Here is a 12,485-nt window from a genome sequence, read left to right on the forward strand (position 1 = left end):
TTTGGAATCCCAGGAAAATCATAGCAAGTAAAATAACATGTGGTACTTTAGATGCAGAGAGAAATTTGTGATGTTAACTCCACTTTATTACTTAGCTTAGCGGCCTGCGTTTGCATGCCCACCCCTCTCTTTCTCTCTCTGTCCCTCTTTCCTCAGAGCAAGGGATGGGCTGTAAGTAGTTTCCAAAGAATGCTAGATATCTTGGGGCGGGGGAAAGGGGAGTGGAAAATCAAGTAATGATTAAAGTAAACCATATGCCATGGCCATATTGCTTTAAGATACCCTACAGAAAAAGACAACACTTATCTCCAAAGAACTGAAAATCAAATTATGGAAACAGGCAGGACATACATGAAATAAACAGAAAGCAATGTAAGATGACAGGTAATTAAATACTGAATTGGGAGGCATTAACTCATACTGCTACTTGAGTCTAGAAAACAGAGATGGTTTTCCTTCTCAGATTTGAAATAGAAATATCAAGTTAGATCTTGAAAGAAAATGGTATTGATCATTCCAAAGCCAACACAATCAGTAGAGAAAATCGACAAAATACCTTTTTTTTTTTTTTTGGTCAGTCGTGGGGCTTGAATTCTGGGCTTGGGCGCTGTCCCTGAACTCTACAGCTCAAGGCGAGTGCTCTACTGCTTGAGCCACAACACCACTTCCGGTTTTTGAGTGGTTTATTGGAGATAAGAGTCTCACAGACTTTCCTGACCAAGCTGGCTTTGAACCACGATCCTCAGATCTCAGCCTCCTGAGTAGCTAGGATTACAGGCATGAGCCACCAGTGCCAGGCAAAATACCATTTTTTTATAACCTACTACAGGCCAGTCAGTGTTCTGCATGAATTATTTCAATCTTCAGAAAACTCCATTTCACAGATGAGGAAATCAAGCTTCAGAGAAGTTCAGGACCCTGGGAAATTATAGATTCTTGTTTTCTGCAACCTAAATACACATCCATCATGTATATACTACTACTCCTCAAGGGGTGGACAATGCACACTTCAAGCTGGGCACCAGTGGTTCACACCTGTCATCCTAGCTACTCAGGAGGCTGAGATCTGAGGATCCCAGTTCAAAGCCAACCCAGGCAAGAAAAGCCATGAAACTCTTATCTCTAAAAAACCTCCAGAAAACCGGAAGTGGTGCTGTAGCATAAGTGGTAGAACACTCACTTTGAGCTGAAGAGCTGAGGGACAGCGCCCAGGCCCAGAGCTCAAGTCCCACGACCAACAACAACAACAAAAACAAAAACAAAACCTGTGAGTACTTTGAGGTCAGGACTGATTCCAACAGCTAATTAAGCATTTGTCACAGAGTAGGTACCTAGAAAGGTAACAAAGAATTTCTAGGCACTCAGAACCACAGAAGGCTCTGGGGAAGCAAAGTAGCTACAACATGGTAACCAGCATGGGACACAGACAAGGGACTTCCCCTAAGGGAAGCCAGGATCCAGGCCACCAGGCCAATGCACCAAGGACAGAATATCATTCCAAGTAGGCTAAACAGGTTTGAGCTGAGCCCACAGCTTATTGGACAGCACTCAGCAGCCAACCAAGCCTAGCTATTACCCCAGCTTAGTTGACCTTGACCCAGAAGCCAAGCCATCTTTATTTAGGTACCTCACTGAACTGCCAGGAGGAAAGGGGAACCTGCCCAGGCATGGGATCTGAAAGTTACTGAGTCTAATCCGGGGTTAGGCTTCTGGTTAATCAGAAACTAGGTTTCCAGAAGATGCTCAGCCTAAATTTTCCATTTGTTTTCTTTCTCAATACCTGATTTGGGATAACTCTGTTCAAACTCAGAGGGAAGGATCAAGTCACACAGGGAATGGGTAGGAAGTAATAAAACCCTCTTGGATTCCAGAGTCTCCATATTTATCCTTTATCTGCACAAATCCCTTAAAGCCAGGCATAGGAGACTGCTTCCAACAGTAGCAGTGTCATCAATGGTAGCAGCATACCAGTGGACTGAAACCAATGTTTGAGAGCTAGATATGTATTCCTACTCAGGTGGTAGAGGCAGGAAGTTCACCAGGAGACTGTGCCTCAAAAAAAATAATAAATTGAGGGTAAGAAGGGAAAAAGTAGAGGGAGAGGGGAAAATGTGATGTTGAGTTTAAGACAGTTGCATCTCTCATGTAGACTATATTGTTTTGTCTTTTTTTTACAGGTGAGGTAATCTATCGTGAACTGATTTTTTGAATAATTTAAATCTTTCTTTCACACTGACTTGTAAAAAATCACTTTTATGACAAATTCTCATATGTGTTGGGATCTGAAAATAAGAATGCTTTCCAAAGTCTCTGTCTTACAGCTGGTTGAATGAAAGGGTGCCTGGATATCAACCCAATACTTCTTCAGAGAGGTCCCAGTCATTCTCATGTTTGAATTCCTTGTATCCTGGAGTTCATTATAAACACTGTGTAACCACACTGGCCTGGATTTTTCCCAAGGATATGTTAGGAGCTCTCTGAGAACAAAGACCATTGACCTGTGACCTGACACCTCCTTAAATTTCTCTTTCTCAAAGTGGACCCTCCCTAAGAGCAGTAACACTGTCACATCTGTTGGAAGGCTTTCTCCCAAAACCAGATTCTTTCTACATCTGACAAAAGCGCTCCTTTCCTCCCTGCAGATGGTAGTGCCCTGAGACAGAGATGACCCCTTGCACCAGCCACTCGATACCTGCCTACAAGACTGCCACTCCTTCCCCCTGACTGACCAACTATTCCTTCAAACTCTGAAGACAGAGGCAAGTGTGTGCTGTGGGCCAAGTGAGAATAAAGACCACTTGTATTCTGATCTAGCACTAACTTTCCTCCTGGCCTGCAGAAAGCCAATTTGGGGGAGGGGCGGGAAGAGTGGCAAGGGAAGGCTTCTTTCCCATCCCTGCCCCTCCTAGAGGTCAAGTTCAAATCTTGAGATGGCTGGTGGAGGAAGAAAAAAAAAAAACAACTTCAACTTGACCTTTGCCTGCCCCATACCTTACTTTGCTCTGGGCTGCCTTGTTTTTCCAGTGTTACCAGTTGCCATTACTACCCTGGGTTTCTCCCTTCCTTTCTTTTCATTTGAACATATTTTCCTTGTTTAAAAAATAAGTTAAAAAGCCAGGCGCTGGTGGCTCACGCCTGTAATCCTAGCTACTCAGGAGGCTGAGATCTGAGGATCGCGGTTCAAAGCCAGCCCGGGCCGGAGAGACTGTGAGACTCCTATCTCCAATAAACCACCAGAAAACCGGAAGTGGCGCTGTAGCTCAAGTGGCAGAGCACTCGCCTTGAGCTAAAGAGCTGAGGGACAGCGCCCAGGCCCAGAGTTCAAGCCCCACTACCAACCAAAAAAAAAAAAAAAAGTTAAAAATAAAAACTTAAAAATAACTTTGCAGCCTTTACCAAGTGGACAAAGGACTGAGTAGACCAAGTCCACTAGGGGTGGTGGGTGTCTCTGGTAGGACAGAGAAAGGGATCATGAGATCAAATCCAGCTCAGAATGCAGGATTAAGGGAGTTTCCTCACTTTTAAGAAGTCACCAGGCACCCATGGCTCATGCCTGTAATCCCAGCTACTCAGGAGTCAGAGACCTGAGGATTGTAGATCAAAGCATGACGCCCTGGGTCGATTCCTCAGCACCACATAAGCAAAAAGAAAAAAGCCGAAAGTGGCACTGTGGCTCAAGTGGTAGAGCGCTAGCCTTGAGCTGAAGAGCTGAGGGACAGCGCCCAGGCCCAGAGTTCAGGCCCCACGACTGGACCCAAAAAAAAAAAAAAAAAACCACAAAAACAGAAACAAAAAAAAACAAAAAAACAGAAATGTAGCTGAGGCTTAAATGGTAGAGTGCCAGCCTTGAATGAAGAGGGTAAGGGACAGCATTCAGGCCCTAAGTTCAAACCCCAGTACTGGTACAAAAAGAAAGGAATGACATACAAGGTTATACTCATTGCTAACCAAATTCAGCATGAGCAACAATTTCAGAGAGCAAACTAATATAACACACACTGAAACTTTCCCTTTCAGCCACCCCATCTTCTTAAGGTCTGCAGCCTTGGGTAGAACACTGGGGGCCAGAGAGAGGTCCAGGGCACTGAGGGTGTCAAACAGAGATCAAAGGCAGAGGTGTCTGGCTGTCTCTGCTGCTCACCAGTGCCTGCAAGATCTAGTCGTTAAAGCAATGGTGGTCACTCTTGGCCTGTCTGTTGTAAAGAGGAAGTAAAATTCCCTTATGGCAGGTATGTGGCAGATAAAGACTCAGTGCCTATAAGTTACTATTTGAATGGCCTTGCTCTGTACACCAAAAGCTTTCACCCATTCATATCTCCTACTGTGAAGTTGAACTTTGGTTGAAAATTACATTTTTATGCTCTCTTTCCTCACCCCAGCCCTCCCATGCTAATAGAAAATGCTCATCCCTATAAAATCACCATGAGAAGGCAGCTATCTATGTGCCAAGGACACAGGCTGCAGAAGAAACTAATTCTGCTGACACCTTGACCTTTTAGGCTCTGGTCCCTGGAAACCAAGGAAATTATGTGCTTCTTTGTTATGACAAGTCTAAGGAACTAATACAGTGGTGTCTTCATACAGGGCCTTCTTAGCTTTCAACAGAAATGTCACATCCTCAGAGAGCTTCTCTCTCACCACTCAAGCTAACAGAACCCTCCTTTCCTTGACTTTCTGGCACAATATGAAATCATCTTTTTGTGTGTGTGACTGTCCTTGGACTTGAACTCAGAGCCTTGGCACTGTCCCTGAGCTTTTTAGTTCAAGTCTAGCACTCTACCACTTTGAGCCACACCTCCACTTCTTGTTTTCAAGAGTATCACAGTCTTTCCTGCCTGGGCTGACTTGGAACCTCAATCCTCAGCTCTCAGCCTCCTGAATACCTAGGATTACAGGAATAAGCCATCAGCACCCAGCTTGAAATTCAACTTTAATATCTGTTTGTTATTAGAATAGAAACTTCAGTGAAAGGTGCTTACCATAGTGCTGCTGTAATGGTGCCTAGCACAAGAAAAGCGTCTGGAAAATGTGTATGGAATGTCACATCTTGCCCAGTGACCAAGAAGCCACACAGATAAACATGAGATGTAGCCATCCCAAAGAAGCACACTGCCTCTTGTGTGCCATGAATCCTGGCACACAGGGATTGCCAGAGCCCAGGCTATAGACAGATGTGTTCAGGAGAAAACAGCACAGAATGCACACAGGGGAGGGAGGTGCTCCAGAGGGAACAGCGCTTCTGAAAGGCCAGATGAGTGAAAGAACCATGTGATTGTGGGAAGCGCCAGCAGTTCCAGTAACCTAGAGTAACCTTTGCAGGAAGAGCAGACAGTGGAGAGGTAGGCAGAGACTTCACCATGAAAGGCTGAGCACCAAGCTTGAACTTTCTTCTCTCACTCTCTCCCTACCCACTCTTCTGCCTTAGATGTGAGAACAAAAATAAAATTCAATCTCATGGACATGTTGTGAACACATAAAGAGATAATATATTTGAAAACATCCACCAATGGGCCCAATCCATACTTAATGAGTTGAATAAAAGTTAGTTGCTTAACTTTCTACACACGTTTGGTTTCACACACTGATCCCTGTGCACGGTACACTATTTCTTTCTCACACTAACAATTTTAACTAATTTGCCACTTGCTCAATCTCCTACCCCTTTTCCTATATACATCCAGCAACTTATTTGTACCATTCACCCAAATCTATCTTTGCCCATATATGAGTGGAATTTTACACACAATTTTTTAGGAATAAAATTACATAATCAAGGAGTATATTCAAGCTTGAAGCAATGCTACAGTTTAAAGTTGTAGCTTATAATATAACTCCATTGTGCTCAGAGAACATAATTAGTATGACAAAACTTTTTGAAAAAATTTAGATGGGTTCCCAAATTTGAACTATCTCAAATTAGGAATAACTGGTGAATATTCCATGGTTATCAATAAAGTATACATATTTTGCTGCTGTTGAGAGACATCTTTTAATGAAGACAAGTTGGTTGACAGTGTTATTCAAACCTAACAAACACTTGCTGACTATCTACTTGTTCTATCACTTACTCAGACAAGGGTAATGAAATATATAATTATGATGTTGCATGCCTGGAACCCCAGCCCTGAGGAGGCTAAAGCAAGAGGATTAAAGACCAGCCTTGGGCTGGGAAGGTGGCTCAGTGGTAGAGAGCTTGCCTTGCATGCCTGAGGCCCTGGGTTCGATTCCTCAGCACCACATAAGCAAAAAGAAAAAAAAGCCGGAATTGGCACTGTGACTCAAGTGGTAGAGCGCTAGCCTTGAGCTGAAATGCTGAGGGACAGAGCCCTGGCCCAGAGTTCAGGCCCCACGACTGGACCCAAAAAAAAAAAAAAAAAAAAGACCAGCCTTAGGGCAAGTTCCAGGCCAACCATAGCTGCAAGGGAAGATCCTGTCTCAAACAAAACAAAACACACACACACAAAAGCCAGGCACTGGTGACTCACACCTGTAATCCTAGCTTCTCAAGAGGCTGAGATCTGAGGATTGCTGTTTGAAGCCAGCCTAGGTGAGAAAGTCTGTGAAACTTTTATTTCCAATTAACCATCAGAAAACTAGAAGTGGAGCTGTGACTCAAAGTGGTAGAGTGATCCCCTTGGGTGGAAAAAGCTCAGCACCAAGGCCCTAAGTTCAAGTCTCAAAGCTGACCAAAGGGAAAAAAATAAAATAAAAAAATAAAAAACAAATGTCAGAGACTGGATGATTAGAGTGGCACGGCAGTTCAATTCAATTACATTAAAGAAGAAATGCCCTGTAGTTTTCCATACAGGGCTCAAATGTAAGTGGACACTGGTCTTCTCCAGCATCTTATCTTCTAAAGTCTCTCCAAACTTGATCTGCCTTTTTTGTAGGAACTAGAGTTTGTAATTTCAATCAACCCTTCCCCCCAAAGAAAATATTAATATAGTGTAGAAGAGAGGATTAGTGCACAGACTTTGGAGCCAGACTAGTTAAGATTTTCATCCCAGCTCAGTTACTTGCTAGTAATCTCTGTATGTCACTTTCCTCATCTGCAAAGTGGTACTTCCTTACAATGGCTATACACAAGGATTTGCTTCAATATTTGCTGAGTGTTGGCAATAATGCTTGGCACTTAAGAGGAGGGAAGGCATGTCTATACAAATACATACACACACAGAGCAATGTTCATAGCTGCTTTCTTTGAAATGTTCAATGCTGTACATAACCTAAATATACATCCCATAAAAAGGAATGAACTCTTGATTGAGGCTACTCTGCTACCTAAATGGATCTCACAATAACTAATAATTATGGTCAATAAAGGAAACGAAAGCAAAAAAGAGAGAGAGAGACACACACACACACACACACACACACACACACACAAAAGCGAGGTTATGTACTTTGGTTCTTTACCAGCAAAATTCTAAAAAAATGAAAGTGAATCTAGAATAGCAGAACAGATACTGGCTGCCTGTGTGGAAGGAAACTGGAAAAGTTATCACAGGGAAGGAAAATTTTTTCTTACAGGAAGGGGACGGGTAGACAAGTTGACTATCTTGATGGTGTACAGATATATCAAATTGTATCAAATTTCATTTTAAGTACATGCAGTAAATTACTATATATTAATCATAACTCAGTAAATGTCTTTTAATTTTAAAACAAAAAGAATTTATGCCTGGACATAGACAATGCTGTATAAATCTGAAATGTTTTGAGTTTACAGCCATGATGGTAGAGTATATGGGAACTTCAACCCACTGATAATAGGACTTAGAAAGGAGGCTGGCAAAGGAGGATTTTAATCTTTTCCTTATGTCCCTGTGTATTTGAATTTATTATTAAAAAGTAAAATGGAGGAGCTGGTAATGTAGCTTAGTGGTAGAGTGCTTGCCTAGCATGCATGAAGCCCTGGGTTCAATTCCTTAGTACCACAAAAACAGAGAAAGTCAGAAGTGATGCCATGGCTCAAGTGGTAGAGTGCTAGCCTTGAGCAAAAGCAGCTCAAGGACAGTGCCCAAGCCCTGAGTTCAAGCCCCAGGACTGGCCAAAAAAAAAAAAAAAAAAAAGACTGAAAGAATTAAAAAGTAAAATGGAGGAAAAAATTAAATAAAATGGCATCTAGCTACGAGAATACTTTCCAAGCCGGGCACCAGTGGCTCACGCCTGTAATCCTAGCTATTGAGCAAGCTGAGCTTTGAGGATCAAGGTTCAAAGCCAGCCCAGGCAGGAAAGTCCATGAGACTCCCTTCTACAACTAACCATCAGAAAACCGGAAGTGGTGCTGTGGCTCAAGTGGTAGAGCACAGGGACAAGAGCTCAAGCCCCACCACCGACAGATGGACTCACGGACAGACAGACAGAATACTTTCCAACTTTCCAATCTCACAAAAAAATGACTAAGAAGATAGAGATTGGACAACACACTCACATACACAAAAAGATGTTGCCAACCCAACCCTTGCAGCCTACAGAAAGATTTCTAGGTCAGGAAAACTACTAGAGGTTAATGGTTTCCATACTGGAGGCCTGTGATGTCAGACCATCTGTGTTCTACTACGCCCATCTCTCCTATGGCAATGAAGAATTTTTACCCAGCCCTTCAGCAATTAAAATTAGAACAGGGGCCAATTGGGAAGTCTAGTCCTCTTTGCTTCCCATCGAGTGTGTTTTATTTGGTTGAGCGTTTTGGTTTGGTTCGGTTTAGGCACAAATCAGATAGCCACCTCCCCCCATCGAGCGCGTTTTATTTGGTTGAGTGTTTGGTTTGGTTCGGTTTAGGCACAAATCAGATAGCCACCTCCCTGTCAAGTGTGATCAACAGCTTTCCATATACACGAAGAAACTACAACTCCCAGAAGACCCTTCGGCAGGCGGGAGAGGGGAACCGGAGCATCTGTTAGGCTGCCTGATTTTAGACCCCCCCACCACCCCTACCCTGCCCAAATGCCCATCACATGGAAAAACTTGTGCAAAGGACAGGGGGAGTCTCTTGAAAACGTACACCAGCCAAGACGTGTGAATAAGGAAGGTTATCGGTCAGCGGGCACGTGCAGTGCTGTGTGCTACAGCAGGTGTGACAGGCTCATCCGTCCAATGGGCGCAAGAAGAGGGAGGCTCGATAGCCATGCCCATTTGGGCGTGGCATGGAAGTGCCCGACAGTCAGCTCTGCAATGCACCTGAATAATTGCAACTGAACATTAAGAGTTCTTCCCTCCTGAAGATAGGAAAAGGGTACAGAATCAGAAGGAAACGGGAAAAATACAGCAGAGAGGCCCATCAGCTGCGCTGGACATTCACGAAAGTGAAGTAAGCAACTCAAGGGCAGCGATGGGAGGGAGGGAATAAGAGAGAAAGGGGGAACAGCTGACATTCAGCAAAAGGAAAGAAATGTACCTAACACCCCATTTGGAAAAAATAGTTTTAATGTCAATGCGCCTCGTGAAGATTAAAAAGTGTTTGTGACTTTTAACTATCACTATGCCACAATACTGTGAGTTTTGTGAAATCTATGTAATCATTTAATCTCAATTTTAAAAATTCAAAAATATAAAAAGACTTCTTCCCTCCTGAGACAGAATTACTGGGGCAGACTTTATGGGGGAAATCTTGGCAACATTATTATCTTTGAAATGCACTTAAAATGATGCAGCCATTTGGAAAAGCTTGACAACTCCTCCAAAGGTTCAACATAGTTTTTTTCATCTCAGGAAATCCACTTCCAAGTATATATTCAAGAGAACTGAAAATATATGGTCACTGTCAAACTTGCACATGAATTGTTAATAAAAGCATTTTTTTTGGTCGGTCATGGGGCTTGAACTCTGGGCTTGGGCACTGTCCTTGTGTTCTTCAGCTCAAGGCGATCGCTATACTGCTTGAGCCATAGCACCACTTCCAGTTTTCTGGTGGTTTATTGGATATAAGAGTCTCACAGACTTTCCTGCCTGGGCTGACTTTGAACCGTGATTCTCAGATCTCCTGAGTAGGATTACAGGCATGAGCCACCGGCACCTGACTAAAAACCATTATTTGTAATGGCCCTAGAGAGAGAACAACCCAAATGGCCATTGACTGGGAATAGCTAAAAATACCATATATTGCAATATTATTCAGTCAAGAAAGGGAGTAAAGTCCTGATATATGCTGCGATGTGAATGAACCTGGAAGACACTGGTAATTGAAAAGCCAGGCAAATGCCACATATTGGATGATATATATATATATAATGTCCAAACTAGGTGAAACCAGAGACTGGAAATCGATTAGTACTTTACAGGAAGAAGTGGGCAGTGAGTGAAAAACTGTGGTCACAGGACCACATTTGCTTTTGGGGTGCAGAAATCTGGGGGGGGAGGAGGGATTATTAGTGGTGATGGTTCCACAATCATGAAACTATACTAAAATACGTTAAAATGTTCATGGGGAATCAGAACTCAGTCAAGCCATTATATGTGAGAGAGACTACCCTCGAAATTTTCTTTTTGTCAACTGTGAGGCCTGAACTAGGGGCCTGGGAACTGTCCCTGAGTTCTTCAGTTCAAGGCTAGTGCTCTACCACTTGAACCACAGTGCTACTTCTAGCTTTTTTCTGCTTATGTGGTGCTGAGGATTGAACCCAGGGCCTCATGCATGCAAGGCAAGCACCCTATCACTGAGCCACCTTCCCAACCCCCGACCCTCGAAATATTAAGGCAACAGGTTCTGGCAATGGTCAGTGTTTTCTTTTTTTTTTTTATTGTTGTTTTCTACTTCTCATTATGCTAATTTTCTCTCTCCAATGAGCAAATCAAAGCCTTGGGAATGGATTCTTCACTGGACTCAAATCCAAACTGAGCTGGGCAATCTTAGGCAAGGTACTTAATTATTCTAAACCTGTTTCTTCCTATGAAATTATGAGGGGGAGAGGAGGGTGTATTGTTACCCACACAGAATAGTGTTCAGAGTTAAATGAGAAAATCTTGCAGTTCAGCACAGAACCTGGAGCCTCAGCGAGAGCCAAAGAAAAATACCATGCTGGGTACCTGTGGCTCACACCCGTCATCCCAGCTACTCAGGAGGCTGAGATCTGAGGATCATGGTTTAAAGCCGGCCCAGGCAAGAAACTCCGTGAGCCGGGCGCTGGTGGCTCACGCCTGTAATCCTAGCTACTCAGGAGGCTGAGATCTGAGGATCGCGGTTCAAAGCCAGCCCGGGCAGGAGAGAGACCGTGAGACTCCGATCTCCAATAAACCACCAGAAAACCGGAAGTGGCGCTGTAGCTCAAGTGGTAGATGCTCGCCTTGAGTTCAAGAGCTGAGGGACAGCGCCCAGGCCCAGAGTTCAAGCCCCACGGCCGACAAAAAAAAAAAAAAGAAACTCCGTGAGACACTCATCTCCAATAACCCACTCAGAAAACGGGAGGTGGTGCTGTGGCTCAAGTGGTAGAGCGCTTGCCTTGAGCCGAAGAGCACAGAGACAGCACCCCAGGCCCAGAAGAGTTCAAGCCCCACGGACGGACCCAAAAATTTAAAAAAAGAAAAAGAAATTAAGAAAAATACCACTTATTTTTGGGGGGGCAGGGGAAGAGTGTCTGTAACTAGGGCTTGAACTCAAGGCCTGACCTTCGTCCCTGAGCTTTTTTTTTAGCTCAAGGCTGGCGGTCTAACACTTGAGCCACAGCTCCATTTTCGGCTAATAGAGATATAGTGTGGTGATTATTATTATTATTATATTACGGTTAATAGAGAGGGATAAAGAGTCTCAGTGACTTTTCTGCCGGAGTTGGCTTCCAACCTCAATTCTTTTGGTTTTTTTTGTGTGTTGTTTGTTGGTCGTGGGGCCTGAACTCCGGGCCTGGGCGCTGTCCCTCAGCTCTTCAGCTCATGGCTAGCGCGCTACCACTTGAGCCACAGCGCCACTTCTGGCTTTTTCCTGCTTGTGGGGTGCTGAGGACTCGAACTCAGGGCCTCATGCAGGCGAGGCAAGCGCTCTGCCCCGGAGCCACCTTCCCAGGCCCCTGAACTTCAATTCTCAGCGTCGCCTGAGCAGCCCGGGCCACGGGTGACCGGCTCATGATGTTTAAATCTGCTTTTTACTTACACTTGGGGGGGAGAAGGGGAATAATGTCTCTTTTCTGACGAATTTACCTCACGGCCCTGCGGCGACTGCGCAGTCTTCCCTCGCAGGAAGAGATTCCACAACTCCTACTTACCCGTTCGTTAAAGCGGCCCTTTTCTCTTGTTCTTTCCACCCCGCGCGTGAGCACTTGCACAAGACTTTTCTAGAAAGCGCACTCGGTCCCGGGAAGACGCGAGGACGCGCACCTACTCAGCAGGCCCCAAAAACAAACCGCCACAGGCACGCACTTCCGGTTCCGCGGAGCTAGGTGCGAGGACGCGACGACGAACTTCCGGTCCCCGCCCCCTCCCCTCGCGTCGGCACGCGCTGGGCCCGCCTGCCTTCCATTGAAAAAAAAAAAAAAAAACCCTCCCTGGGCGAT

General features: G+C 44.4%; 1 long non-coding RNA gene across 3 annotated transcripts in view; it reads right to left on the bottom strand.

The window, feature by feature from the left end:
• LOC138816027 (uncharacterized) overlaps window positions 1-12,329 on the bottom strand; it is a 138,646-nt gene extending 126,317 nt beyond the window's left edge. For all 3 annotated transcript variants that reach the window (XR_011368542.1, XR_011368541.1, XR_011368540.1), the window contains exon 1: window positions 12,198-12,329. This is a non-coding gene — a long non-coding RNA (uncharacterized lncRNA). The remainder of the gene's footprint in view (window positions 1-12,197) is intronic.
• Window positions 12,330-12,485: the final 156 nt, after the last annotated feature.

This window comes from Dipodomys merriami, unplaced genomic scaffold, assembly GCF_024711535.1.
Source record: "Dipodomys merriami isolate MVZ:Mamm:240054 unplaced genomic scaffold, mDipMer1.0.p SCAF_68, whole genome shotgun sequence".
Classification (NCBI taxonomy): Eukaryota; Metazoa; Chordata; class Mammalia; order Rodentia; family Heteromyidae; genus Dipodomys; species Dipodomys merriami.